The sequence below is a fragment of the Mustela nivalis genome (assembly GCF_964662115.1).
Source record: "Mustela nivalis genome assembly, contig: HAP1_SCAFFOLD_631, whole genome shotgun sequence".
NCBI classification, from domain to species: domain Eukaryota; kingdom Metazoa; phylum Chordata; class Mammalia; order Carnivora; family Mustelidae; genus Mustela; species Mustela nivalis.
The window spans coordinates 301,153-315,184 of record NW_028136031.1 but is presented as its reverse complement, the minus strand read 5'-3'; the positions used below and the strand labels follow the sequence as shown (position 1 = coordinate 315,184).

The 14,032-nt window shown below is 52.3% G+C and overlaps 1 long non-coding RNA gene across 1 annotated transcript; it reads right to left on the bottom strand.

Moving 5' to 3' along the window:
- Positions 1-11,328: 11,328 nt before the first annotated feature.
- On the bottom strand, positions 11,329-13,159 carry LOC309857326. Its single transcript, XR_014307633.1, has 4 exons — positions 12,965-13,159; positions 12,622-12,725; positions 11,976-12,165; positions 11,329-11,713 (listed from the first exon to the last, which is right to left on the bottom strand). It is a non-coding gene; the product is annotated as an uncharacterized lncRNA (long non-coding RNA).
- Between the last annotated feature and the right edge of the window lie 873 nt (positions 13,160-14,032).

The window sequence follows — 14,032 nt, the reverse complement described above, 5'->3', positions numbered from 1 at the left end:
AGCTGGATAAGGGCAGTCCCAGAAGCATGGAAGGTGTGATCTGCTTAGTTGTGGAGACCTTCAAGGACATTTGAATTAAGGATTAGAGTTAAGGAGAATATCAGGCTGAGGCTTTGCATTCAGTATAGTATGAAAGTATAAATAAGTAATTGGTTCTTCTCTGTAACTCTTTGGGTTACATCCTTTACTCATTGTAAAATATTCTAAGAAATGGCTCAAGATTTCATTCAGATTTTTTCTGCTCAAATCCTTTCTAGGGCTCCAAAAGGCATGATTTCTGACTTTGTTGCAGGATGAGCCCTCTGCTTTGTTCTGGTATCCCCATTCCCTGGGGATTTGGAGCCAGTCCTCTAGGGATGGGGTTGGGGCCTTTGATCATGCTAGATTCAATCTGCCAGTTGTATGGTAAGACTCCCAGAGCGCTGAGTTGAGGGTGTGTGTCAGGCTCCAGACTTGTGTCCAGCAGGCCACTGAATGTGGGGGTGGCCTCAGGTGCACATGCAGATTTCTCCCACTCTAAATCATTTCCAGAATTTCAAACAACATGGTTTCCTTCTGGGTGGCATGTGGAGTCCTCTGGAATTGCTCGGATATTCCCATTTCATGGGGTTTGGAGACAGGTCTCTGGGGAAAGACCCCTCTGAGTCCAACCTAGGATTAGGGTTGGGATAACTGACATGACCTTTGTTCCCAGAATATGCCCCATGAAGATACCCATGAGAGTCTGGGAATCCAGGAAAGTAAAATGTGTGATTATGGCTCTAGTTAAAGCCACTGTGGGGATCGTGCTGGAGGCCATCTCATATCTCAGGCTGGCTCTTTCGCTGATTTCCAATATGACCAAGGAGACTTACTTCCTAGGAGTTTCAGGCTCATCATTTCTAAAATGAGGAAATATTTTTAGATTAACTGGTTCATTCAAGAATATAGAATGAACTCCTTGGAAGTTCTAGGCAGTTTCCAAGACGGATTCTATCTCAGGAGTTCTGACTCCCAACCTCCCCACTCCTATTGAGCTCTCCCATTGGACACAATGGCTGTTCCATGGAAATTCCGATGGGCAACATTGGACTAGCAAGTGTCTTCAGGGTGTTCCCCCACACCATCCGATGTGGCTGAGGGGCCTTGAGCAATTCTGAACCAAAACCAAGTTTTTGACTAACTGGCCATGTGCTGTCTTACTTGCACAAGAGTAGCAGTACCTGGATCAGGCCTTTAATGCAACACTGAGCCAGCTTAGTGAGGACCTTGCCCAGGACACTAGCCCTAGGATACTGTGAGGGCACTAGGAGTCCACAGTTAAATCATGCAATGCAACAGGTGATTCTACATCAGGGTAGATGATGCAAAGTATAGTTTCAAAGCAGACATGACAAAAACCATTTAATGACAGAATAGTATGTAGTTAAACATACTCTATACTATGGCAGTGATGGGAAAAGTGAACGATGGGTTCAGAAAGGGCTGTGAGAGTTCCAAGAAGTAGGTTGGAGTCGTCAGTGGGTAGGGGGTGTCTCGTGAAGGAAGGGACCAGGAGACTTGTCATGGGTTCCAACAGTGCAGCATCAGGGTGTGTGCTCTGCCTGACCCATGATTCCCAGGGACACTGGAGGCATTCTAGCTCCAGAGGATCTGAAGACTGCATATTGGCCTGAGCAGAGGCTTGGTGGTATGTCTTCTTGGTTCCTGGGTGTGGCTCTTTCTCAGCTTCTGGAGGCTGTTGGTTCTCCTGTTATTTTCCTCTGAGCTGCACTATTTTGTGTTGATTCAGTTCTGTTAGTTGACACAAATTCTTCCTGAAAAGAAGTGGAATAGAAGTCATCCTCGTTTCCTAAGTACCTCAATAGATTCAATAGTAATAGCCTTTTCCCAGGTCCCTGGGCCTTCATCTGCTGGCCAACTCCGAGATTTCTGAAAACATATTCTACTTTTAACAGGTTGAAAGAATGAGTTAGGTTTTTAAAGAATTCAACAGAGTCCCACTTTTCATAATCTATAAAATGATCTGTAAACATCTGTAAATATGACAGGATGAAGGAAGTATTGGCTTTGTACTGGGATTTGCGACACTGCTTACTCACTGTTGCCCCGTGTGGCCACTCTCCAGATAGCACGTGGCCAAATGTGTCTCAAGTTATCAGATTCAAGGGGCAGTAAGACAATAAGAAGGTTGGTTCCCGAATTCCTTATCTCCTACAAACAATCCTCTAACTCATGAGCGATCTTCTAAATCAAGTATATCTTAACTAGATATTAGAGTAAGGTTCAGGGTCAAGTTCCATACATTAACTATGGACAGCTTTTTGTATGTCAATCTTACCTGCCTAAAGAGTTTTTAAAAAAATAAAAATGAAAGAGGATATAGTCACCAAAGCACTGAGCACATTACCTGCCCCAGGAAATAGGTAACTAAACATAATTATTGTTCCATCTTAGCTGAGGGTGAGGAGCTGGTCCTACAGGAACTTGGCAGGTAGCATGTGTCATCTCCCTGTGAGAGCCACACCCAGCTCAGCACGTCCTCTGCTGTGCTCAAGGGCATCAAACAGATGGACCAGGTGCAGTTGTGACTCCCTTCTGTCAGGCATAGCTTGCTTCCGACAGGTAGAGAAGTGGACCAGCTCACACATACATGACATGTTCCTTTGGTGCCTTGCTCTCTGCCTCCCCTTTCTGTCACCCTGGTCCTGAGCCTTTGGCTCCTCTGAGAACTTGGGTTTGCAGATTTCTCTTGACTTTTCAAAGTGTTGATCTATGTTGCCTTTGTTCCTGTTCTTGGGTCAGAGATGAAGGCAGGAAAAGTCACTGCTTTACTGTGAAAGCAACAAAAAGAAATATCAAGTGTGCTCAACCCTCAGCACCTCAGACTTGAAAGCAATGACCAACTACGAACTTCATGTTCTACACAATCAGCTTCAGGGACTCATAGATGTGTGTAAAATGAAATTGTACTGAAAGAAGTCTCGTACCAAACTTTGGCCTTGCAGAAGACAGTTTAGGGACACCGTCCCTTGCCTGCCCTGTCATTTCCATTCTGGACAATGCCCGGTCACACTGACATGTGTAGCCACACAGGGCGAACAACTGACATCCTCCTGGCGCACTCCCAGTCCCACTGCCTCCTGGTCCGGCCAATGCTGCACACCCCCAGTCCTCCTGAGCATTCCCTGTAGTGACACAGCTGTGATCACCCTCCTGATGCATTCCAGGTGCCCCTGCCCCTGGGTCCGGCCAACCCTGCACACCCCCAGTCATGAGTGTCCCCTGTCATGGCACCTGTCACACAAGGCTATCATTTTTGGTCTCTTGGTCTGCCTTTTCTGCATGGAGTAGATTTCTCTCACAGATGCCTGACTGCATGACAGGTGGAGGAATGCTTTCAGGATCTTTTGTCCTGGAACAGCAGGCATCCTTCAAAACCCTGATGGCCAGGGATAGTCTCTGTCCCTCTGTGTATCCCCAGCCCCTGTGGAACATAGCGTCCAGGACGAGGGATTTGGGAGTCCTCACAGATGAAGTTTGTTCTATGAAGGTGGCCTCCTTCTGAGATCATCAGAAGGACATGATGATGTCTGAACCCCATTACGTGGCCGTTCCTGTGGGACAGAAAGCACAGTACTGTACTGTGTTCTCCTTGCACACTGTGGCTAACAAGGAGGAAACGTATCTCACACTCACAAATTCACACTTGCACCTCCGTTTCTGAGCATCACCATCACGTAAACTACACCGAATTCCTGCTGGCTGCAGACATGTAGACATGCCACTCAAGGTATAAATACAGGGGGATGGAGATGCAGTTCTGGCTAAAAAGATGGAAGTCCTTGCCTCTGGGGGTGAAGAAATTCAGTTTTACCCAGCAGGTGCTACGTTCCACTCAAAGAAGTGACATGACCCTAGGATCTTTGAGACCAGAGGTTGGAACAGACTTTTCTGTACAGTCTTCTATAAAGATTTTCTGGTCGGTGTTGCAATCCATGTGGTCTCTCATACAGTGACTCCATTCTTGTATTGTGGCTTGAAAGCAGCCACAGACCGTCCACACCGAATGTTCCAGCCACACTTGATTGACAATACAGGGGGTGGTCTCATTTGGCCCTTGGGAGTAGTTTCCCACACCCCAGATTTGCAGCATGGTGGATGGTGGGGGGAGAGGGCTCTTCTTTTCCGTGGCAGATGGGAGTACGCTGGGATCTCTCCTGGCAGACCCCGGCCCCTCCACTTGAAGGGAAAAAAAGATGATTGTGGGATTGGCTAACAATTAAGGCCTCAGGAATTCCCCCACATTTCTCTGTGGCCTCGAGCTTGCCACAAGATGTTTGTCTGTGCTTGAATTCCGTGTAGGTATTGCTTGGCTGAGTGTGTCCCCATTGCCTGTCAGGTATATCTTGCGGGTTATATCCCACACAGACGGTCATCTTGTTCGGGCCAAGACCATGAGCACATTGAGGGTTCTCTTGAGTTAGCAGAGGTTCTAGCATGTGTGGGCTTCAGGACAAGTCCACTTCAGCCCTCAGCAATGTTATGGAGCCCCTGGCTTCTTGGGCCCTTGGTGGCACTGGCACAGACTTGGCCTAGGCCACTTCTACAGTCATGATGGAAAAGCCCCTGGCTGGGTGGTCCCCCCATGCTTTGCTTTGCAGGCTGAGACCTGAGGCTCATGCCACTTCTTTGGCTGGGACCAGGTCACCTGCCCATGGATGAGCCAATCCCTGGAGCCAGGGAGTGGAGCAGTGGAGACTGGCACATGTTGTTAGGACCTCTGTTGTAATGACTTTTCTAATGGCTATGGTGGTAAGGTCTTCTAGGATGCACCTGTTAATAAAATGAATATTAATTTCTGATATTATGTGGGTCCAAGATGCTGGTTTAGCACCTAGCACCTCAATCCTGGCACCTCGGTACTATTGTGCTGCTCTGCAGAGGCGATGGCTGAGAATGAGCAAGGTGGTTGGAAATTGGTCTGGAATGCACAAGGGAAGGGTGTGTGTGTATGTGTGTGTGTGTGTAGGGGATTGGGGATAATAGCTCTGGCCAAGCTGTATCTCCAACTTACCTAGGTTCAAGAAGGTGCAGGGAATCCATGGTGTTTCACCATCCATCCTTTTGCAGATGAAGAATATGTCTTTTGCATGGACTATGACAAGACTTGTTCCAAGTACCTCTAGTTGGTACAGAAGTCGGGGAGAGCAGCACCTTCCATCTGCTAGGATAGGCATGAGAGGCTGTGTGCTCTCAAGAAGGTGGCTGGCTTTTGAGGGCTCACTGTGACCCTGCACACAGGACTCTGTTTTGCTCAAAAGATGAAGTATCGGAAGCATACGGTGCCCCATGTAATCCCAGGAAGGGGACAAACCTAGAGTCCACTGTTGAGTTACTTCATGGGATGGGGGTGATCTGCAGCATCCGTCTCATGAGATGTCTGTCCTTTATTGAGTACTGGGTGTGCTTTCTGGGACTGTGATCTAATGGCTGGGATTTCCAAGGAGTGGGATTTTTTTTAATTTTTAATTTTTTATAAACATATAATATATTTTTATCCCCAGGGGTACAGGTCTGTGAATCACCAGGTTTACACACTTCACAGCACTCACCAAAGCACATACCCTCCCCAATGTCCATAATCCCACCCCCTTCTCCCAACCCCCCTCCCCCCAGCAACCCTCAGTTTGTTTTGTGAGATTAAGAGTCACTTATGGTTTGTCTCCCTCCCAATTCCATCTTGTTTCATTGATTCTTCCTTAAATTCCATTTTGGATGATTCATTGCGTGTGTATACAAATGAGAGATTTTTGTGTATTGATATTTTGTCCTGGATCTTTGTAGAATTAGGGTATATATTACAAAGGTGGTGGGTTGTGCACAGAGCACTAAAGTTCCGGACAGTCATTTCCTTGGCGTCCATCTCGTGGGTCTTGCTGGCATCTGGGAGTGGTTATGCTGGAGGGGTCATTTTGGTGCCCGCCGGGTCTTTGACTCTTTGACTTAAGAGATGAGCCTGAAGGAGGGAGGTCATCGGTTAGGAAGGTCAGAGTGCAGGTGGGTAAAGGCCTCTTTAGCTCAGAGAGCGGGAAGCTTCAGGCCCCTGCAACACACCTTACCCTGTTCATTGCTTCCAGCTTCCTGGTTGTGAGTTCTGTCCTTCTAATGAATTGGTGAGGTAGTCAGTAACACGTTTCCCTGAGTTACATGAGCCTCTATTAGAGCAGACTGCGAGCAGACTCTTGGAACCTGAGTAGCAGACTCTTAGAACCTGAGTACAGACCTACGATCTGTAGCCCATAGCTCGGAAAAATGGGTGACCTCTCTGCCCTGCCACTGTCTGACCCCTAAGTTAACAGCATAGGGATCCAGTGACCCCACACAGCAAAGAACACAGACTTGACAAAGATTGCTCAGAAAAGTCAGAGCCAACAGTAGCAACTACAGCGAGCAGCCAGAAGGAGGCCTCGTGTAAGGAAGGTCTGATTTCAGAATGCTTCCATGATAATATTCATCGTCACACCCTGAATTCGTCAGTAGGGCCAAGTCCCCAAGCTGGGGTTCAGGTAGCTTCCAAATGTTCCACCTGCCTCTCCCTGACTCCCCCAGCCATGCACAGCCCTGTGTTGCTTCCCAGGAGAGGGCAGATTTAACCAAGGTCCGGAAGATGGGATGGGTTTCCTGACTCCCCCTCACCACCCCCTACCCAGGGCTGCAAGAGTGGACAGTTTCCTTCAGCTTCTCTTTAGGTCCCTAGTGGGGTCTGGAAATTGACAGAGAGAGATGAACAGGAGAAAAGCAGGCAAAGCGTATTGATTTTTTTTGGTGGGAACCTCATATGAACATGGAGACCAGCAGAGGTGACTGGAGCAGGCGGCTCTTCTCCCCTTTAGACAAAGAAGCCATGGATGTGGGAAGAACTGAGAGAGACAGGGGTTGGGACTAGGGCTGGTAAATGATGAAGAGGTAACTAGGAAGATAAAGGTTCAGTTAAGCAGGTTTGTTCCTACAGCCTTTGGGGCCCTGAATTCTTCCTTGACTCTGGTGAGAAGCATGTCCTCCCTGCGGTCTAGGCAGAGCAAGTGCCACATGGGAGTTTTCTGACCTGCTTCAGGGAGGAAGGGCTGATGGCTGGGGATCCGAGGAACTTTTCTGCTTCTGCTCAATGCAAAATTCTTTCCGTTTCTGTGTTGCCAAGGTGCCATATTTGGGGTAGTGTGTCCTGACCCTCACCAGCCTGGCACTGTGCTCCTTCTCCTCCTCGTATCCAGGACATTGGATGTGCTGCTTTGGAGATATCCCAACCCTGGGGCCGTCCCTTGTCCAGGGAGCACCTGCCTGCAGGGTTGGGGGGGTGCCTATGACTTCCCACATGGGTGCCCTGTTGCTATGGGTGGCTACCCCTCCTTGGGGAGATAGTGTGAGAGTGTGCCGATCTTACTTCAAGAAACTGTCTTCATTCCTGCAATGTCTACCCGGTGGTGGGATCATACAGGAGTTCTAATGTTAGTATCTTGGGGAACCTCCATTTCTTCCCACCATGGCTGTACTAACCAAAGTCAATTCTCCATGATTTTACCTAAAACCAGAGATTTTTCTAGAACCTCACCAGCAGAGAACATGAGAACATTTTCAAGACCTTGCTAATTATACTAACCACAGGAACAAACTGGTAACTCAGAAACTATTGAAATGAAGAACTGGTTCTCCTTCTCCCATGTCTGGCTAGTGCGCTGCGCTCTGGCTCGATCCCACCTCAGGCAGCTGGAAGGTTGACCTCCCAGGTCGGCTCCACTGAGATGGCTACTGTTTCCAGAAATTCTTTGGGATGTGGCCGGTGTTGCCCACCTGTGCACGGATCATGTTGGCGACCTCTGACAGTGGAGCCACAGGTCCTCCAGGCATGGTCCCTCCCTGGCCCCCAGTGGAGCCGTCACACTGAGGGTTTAATGGGACAGGAGCTGCCCCCAGGCAAAACCACCCGAGATTCCCACTGTCCCTACCTGACCTCCAGATGCTACTCAGTTACTCCTGAGCTTCTGGTGTCTTCCTGGGACCCTGACCTGGCTCTTTTCAGACAGCTTGTCCAGTGGTACCCTCACTTTCTGGGATGGGGATTTGCTGGAGTCTGCAGTGTGTCAGGCTGCCTCGCCTGGATCGCTTCTTAAAGGTACATCGTCTGGGCCATCTGAGGACCCAAGACTGTGGGTCTGTGGCCTGGAGGGTTTCTGAGCAGAGCTGGTCGGATGGGAGGGCTGTAAGGCCCAAGTCAGGTTTCCAGAATGCTGTTTGTGATCCCTGGCATCCTAGCAGTTTTGAATCAAGCCCTGAGATCTTTAAAATGTCAGCAGTATCACAGCGTGGGCCAGAAAATCAGGTCTCCGAGCGCCTAACCCCACCTAAACTATTGCCACTTTTTGCACTTGAGCTGAGGACAGAGGATTTGGAGTCGGGGTTTGAGGGGAGATTGTGGGCCAGATTCTGTGTTTGGGGACACAGGCCATCCAGAAAGCTTGTGCTGAGCCTGAGGAGGGGGCCTGTGTGGAGACCCCAGCTGCAGACACTGCTGTCTGCCGATGCCCCCTCAACCTGCCCCAGGGCACCTGCTGCTGGGGGAGCACCTGGCCCTCTCTTCCACGTCAGCGGTGCCTCCTCGCCTAACAGTTACCGCCAGCCCGCAGCCTGAGAAGGTGGATACCACAATGATGTCCAGCCCTGGGGACAGATCCCCTGTGTGTGGGACATGGTCTCCCAGCAGGGCTGAGTGCCAGGCCCCCCGGTGCTTGCTCTCCTCCTGGGGGCTCAAGGTGGCACATCCCCAGTCAGGCTCCCTGGGCCCAACTCCTCCCCTTCTCAGAGACCACCCCTGGCCTAGGCTCCACACGCTGGGACGGCATCAGGTCATCTAGACCTTCTGGACTCATGCTCCCATGGCCGTGACATGGGCACAGGCTGGCCTCACAGACTCATCAGAGAGGACCCAGTGCAGGAAGATGCAGGCCACTGCAAGGGAGATGCCAAGTGACCCCGGAGGGAGCACACAGGCCTGCACAAAGCATGGGGTTCTTGGAGCCCAGTGTGCGATGTGGGCACCCAGCCAAGGGTCACAGGATATCCTGGCGAGGGTGTCCCTGTGTGGGGAGATAGACCACCAGAAGGTCACAGGAGAGGCAGGAGACAAGGAACATGACAGGACAGAGCTTCCCAAGGAGGTCGGTGGAAGGATCAGAGGCTCGCAGAGACCCTGGGAACACTCGGAGGTGCTGGAGATGTTGGTTGAAACACTGTCATTTGGTCAGAAAAATTGTGTCACAAACCCACAGTCATCGCTGGATGATTTACTCTTTGTTGCTTGTAGGAATCAGGGAGTATAGAGCCATTAGCACTCATGGTGCATGAAGTCTAGGATGTATTTACTTTTCATCAATCTTGGGGACTAGATTTTCCTAGAGGAAGTGCTAAGCATGGGTGTCTCCCTTGTTTTCTTTGTGCAAAGGGCCTCGTTTCAGGAGCAGATTCCTGGTGCTCATCACCACGGCTAGCCCTGAGGCCTGCCCCATCACCTCCCCCAGTGGACATGACCACGTGGGCTGGGGGTGCTCCCTGATGAAGCCCCAGTGCTCCTGTGGCCCCCAGATCCTCTGCTGGATGCAGGAGGGCATGAGAGAGGGAGGGGGAGAAGGGAGGGAAAGGAGATGGAACGGGACAACAGGGAGGGGGAGAGGAGGAAGGCAGGGGAGGGGGAGGCCGAGATGGGAGGGGGGCAGCGAGGGGGAGGGCGGAAGTGGAGAGGAGGAGGACGGTAGGGTGGGGAGGAGGAGGCTTAGAGGGAGAGAGGAACACAAGGGAGGAGTGTCAGAGGGAGGGAAGGGGGATGAGAGGGAGGGGGGCAGGGTGGGTGATGCAGTGGGGAAGGGGGTGGAGGGGAAGGAGCAGGGGGTGGGGGGATGATGAATGGGAGGGTGAGTAAGTGGGGGGGGGGAGGGAAACCCCGAAGCCAGGTGCACACATCAGGAACCATTATTTAGGGTGAGGTTGGAGGGCATCACAGCCCGGGCCCGGGATGGTGGCACTGGGCACGTCCATCTGTCCTCTCGGTGCTGTGCTTCCTTCTCCTTGGCCCTTTGTCACCCTGGATCCTCTCCACTTCCTCAACAACTCCGATATTCCCAGGAGCAGGGTGGCAGGAGGGGGTCCCAGGAGGTGCTTTCTAGATCTCGTGCCCCCGATGACTCTGGGACAGTAGCTACAGGACATTCTGCCATAAGGACTGGGACTGAGGATCCCACCATGTCCTAGGGCGTTAGCGCTGTTCCATTCCCGGTCTTTCCCCCACCATTGCGCTGAACACTCCCGATGGTACATCCGTGAAAGACCGCGCCAGAGTGGCCGGGGGTGAGTGCCAGGCCGGGCACGGCTAGGTGTGGCTGCACCTGCTGCCCAGAATAGGTGCTGCTCACTGTTCCCAGTCACCCTTCTCTCCAGGGGACCTGCATTCACCTCCGGATCTTCACCATCTCCCCAGGGCTGCCGGTCCCCAGATCGGACACCTGCCATTCTGAGGGTGACTGGCGCTGCCTCCATAGGGTTTCCTTTGCCCATGTCCTTCCCCGGGAGCTCCCGAATCTCCAACACATGCCCCCACGTGCCTGTTCTCCCCCCTGGACTTGCAGCATTTGGTCTCTGTCCCTGCGGACCCCATGACTTGGAGCCTGGTTTCGACCAGAGTGAGGTGAAAGTATTATTTGGTCTTGAGTTGTGAGCTATGTGTTTGATCTCTGTGGTGTGTCTTCCAACTTTCTGTGTTTCCTGGTTTCCGTATGAGCTACAGAGGAGCCAGCCGTGTCCTTTCTGGGGTCAGGCTGTGGTGTCCCAGCAGGAACAAGGGTCTCACCCCAAGATTGTGCCCATAATTCCTAAAGGGGCCTCTGTGATTACATCTCATCTGTAATCCATCAGGCATGTCAATATCGAATAAAGGAAAATCTATGTTAAATTAGCACAGAAAAAAATAAATCCCCTTTCAAAATCGGTGGGCAGACACAAAGGCACCTGTTGTGTGATTCCACGTATAGAAACATGCAGAACAGGGAATGGAAGAGAGAAAGCAGCTCAGGGGTGCAAGCATCTGGGCTGGAAGAGAAATGGCCAGGTAGGGCTTTGGGTTCAGGGTCTCCTTTGGGGAAGGAGATATCCTGCAGCAATGTTCTGTCGTGTGGTGAGTAAACGCTGGGAATGTACTTAAACTCATGATGCATTGAACTGGAAACAAGTAATTTTATTTAAAACGAATGATAAATAGTATACAGAACACGTAAAGACAAAATCAAAATCAATATGTAGCAGAAAGGAAAAATGTACACGTCGGGCACAAAACGTTCCTGCAGGTTGCCAGGGTCAGGGGATAGAACAAAGGGTAACTGTTCTAGGAGGAAGGCTGTGGGCACCAGAAGGGGCTCTGGGCGCTCCTCAGGAGGAGGAGTAGGGGGAGGAGCAGGGGCGGATTCCAGAGCAGAGGCACAGATGTTGTCAGGGGCAGGATCCATAGCAAAGGCAGGCCCCGGGACAGATGCAGACCCCAGCTCTTCCCGGACAGAGTCAGCCTCGCTGTGGGCAGGTGCCCAGTCACCTGCTGGCTCCGGGTCTCCTCCTGAAGTCCCTGCAGGCACCATCCCCGCCTCTGGAGCTGTGGATGCAGGTGGGGCCGGCTCTGGCTCCCCGGACGGAGCAGCTATGACAGGAGGAAAGCGCACCGGCATGCCTGTTTCTCCATATGCTTTTGCAGAGACAGAGCTCAGCCCAGGGCCTCCCGGAGAAGCCGCAGCCACAGAGGAACCCTCACCGGGACATCTCCCTGACTGCGGTCCACCCGCTGCGAGCTCTGAGCCAGTCCTGGCTCCTGGCCCCACACCAGCCTCTGGGGTCTCCTGCCCTTGGGGCCCGGCACCGACCCACCCGCAGACACCCACGTGCCCCAGCCCCGGCCTTCTCACCCTCAGGCTCGGCCTGCATGGGCTCTGGCTCCTGGACCACGCTGTGGTGTAGGCGTGCAGGCAGTGTCAGCGGCCTTCCCCCAGAGTCCCCAGTCCCTGCTCCTGCAGAGCCCGGTACGGTCACTCTCCTGGTCAGGGAGATGGAGCGGGTGTCCGCCAGCCTCCTTCCTATTTCATCGTCACTAGTGCTCTGCACAGACAGACCCCGGGAGCCAGCCCCGACCGTTAGAGCCCTGCCCAGCCGTCCTCACTGTCTTCCTGCTCACCCCCCTGCCGCTCCCAGATCAGACCCAGACGGTGTGTGCACAGCGCCACACCTGGGACAGGGACCCATACCTGCAGGACACGGGATGCACCCTGGGGGGAAGCTACTGTCCCTACTCTCACAGGAGGCAGCCTCCCACGCCCACAACCCACCCAGCCAGCCTCGACCTGGGTGTGAACATGAACTGCCCACCGGGCATCTGACCCCTTGTCAGCCTGTTCTTGAATGGGGTGGGCGCACCTCACTAGAGCCTTTACACACACACACACACACACACACACACACACACACACACTCAAGCATGGGGAGGGGACCTAGAGCTGTACAGGTTGAATCAGAGCATGTGGGGCTGGGGGCTGGCTCTGGGCCTCATGGTGTTACCTTTCTCTTCTTTTGGCCAAATGGCCAGAGCCATCGGGGAGCCTTAAGACAACATCCCCAGTGAGGGAAAGCATGTGCAGGGCATGATTTCTTCAGCCTGCAGCCTCCACATGTAGGAACACAACAGAAGAGCATGTTGCTTATTCAAAGATCCGCAACAAAATGAGCTGGGCGGGGGGCTGTCTCTGTGTGTGGGTGCCTGGTTACCTGGGTCCCCAATTGTGTTGGGCTCTATTGTGAGGAAAGTGAGGTCACCACTACCTGTGGTCTGCTTACCAACCACTTCCTCCCACACAAGAGCCCCGCCCGGTGGGTCCCCCTCCCTCACGTGCTCAATGCTCACCCTCTGCTCCATGCCCAGTCCATACAGTGACAGCCACACAGCCCACCCACAGCCCCTGCGAGGCCAGGGGGCAGCCAGTGTCCCCACTGTGAGGATACAGGGCTGGGTTCGGACTGGGTTCCTGCTCATGCCCAGGGCTATGAGCCTGGACAGACCCTGTGCTTCTCAGGGCCTCCCCGGCTCCCGGCCGGCCCAGTGGGGGCTTCTGGTTTCTACTCCTAGGGACGCTCAGGGGTAGGACCTCCAAATATGTTCTGTACCTGCTCTCAAAGGAGGCTGGTACGCACCCGTGGGAATGCAGGGATGAGCGGGGGCTGGGCGGGGCATAGAACACAGCTCAGAGGGGCCTGGATCTGCTCTGGGATTCAGGCAAAGCCACCCTCCTCCTGCCTGTCTCCCAGCCCTGTGGGAAGGTTGCAGTGAATGATTCCGACCTTGTTCTCTCGTAGCACATGGCCAAATGTTTTCCAGTTTACCAGACTGTAAGGGCATTAGGACAGAAGAGGGTTGGTCCCTGAACTCCTTAGCTCGTTAAAAACCGTCCTCTAATTTATGAGCGATCTTCTAAATCAAGTGTATCTTAACTAGATATTAGAGTTAGGCTCAAGGTCCCATTGCATACATCAACTATGGACAGCTTTTCGGATGTCAATCTTAACTACATTTCTCTGTAGGCCTCGCTTGCCAAAAGATGTTTGTCTGTGGTTGAATTCCATGTAGGTATTGCTTCGCTAAGTATGCCCTTATTGTCTCGTGGGTATATCTGTGGGTTATATACCACACAGATGGTCATCTTGTTCAGGCCAAGACCATGAGCACATTGAGGGTTCTCCTGAGTTAGCAGAGGTTCTAGCATGTGTGGGCCTCAGGACAATTCCAGTTCAGCCCTCAGCAATGTTATGGAGCCCCTGGCTTCCTGGGTCCTCGTTGGCTCTGGCACAGGCTTGGCCTAGGCCACTTCTGTAGTTGTGATGGAAAACCCCTGGTCTGGGTGGTCCACCCCATGCCTGGCTCTGCAGGCTGACACCCGAGGTCCTCCCACCTCATTGGCTTGGACCAGGTCACATG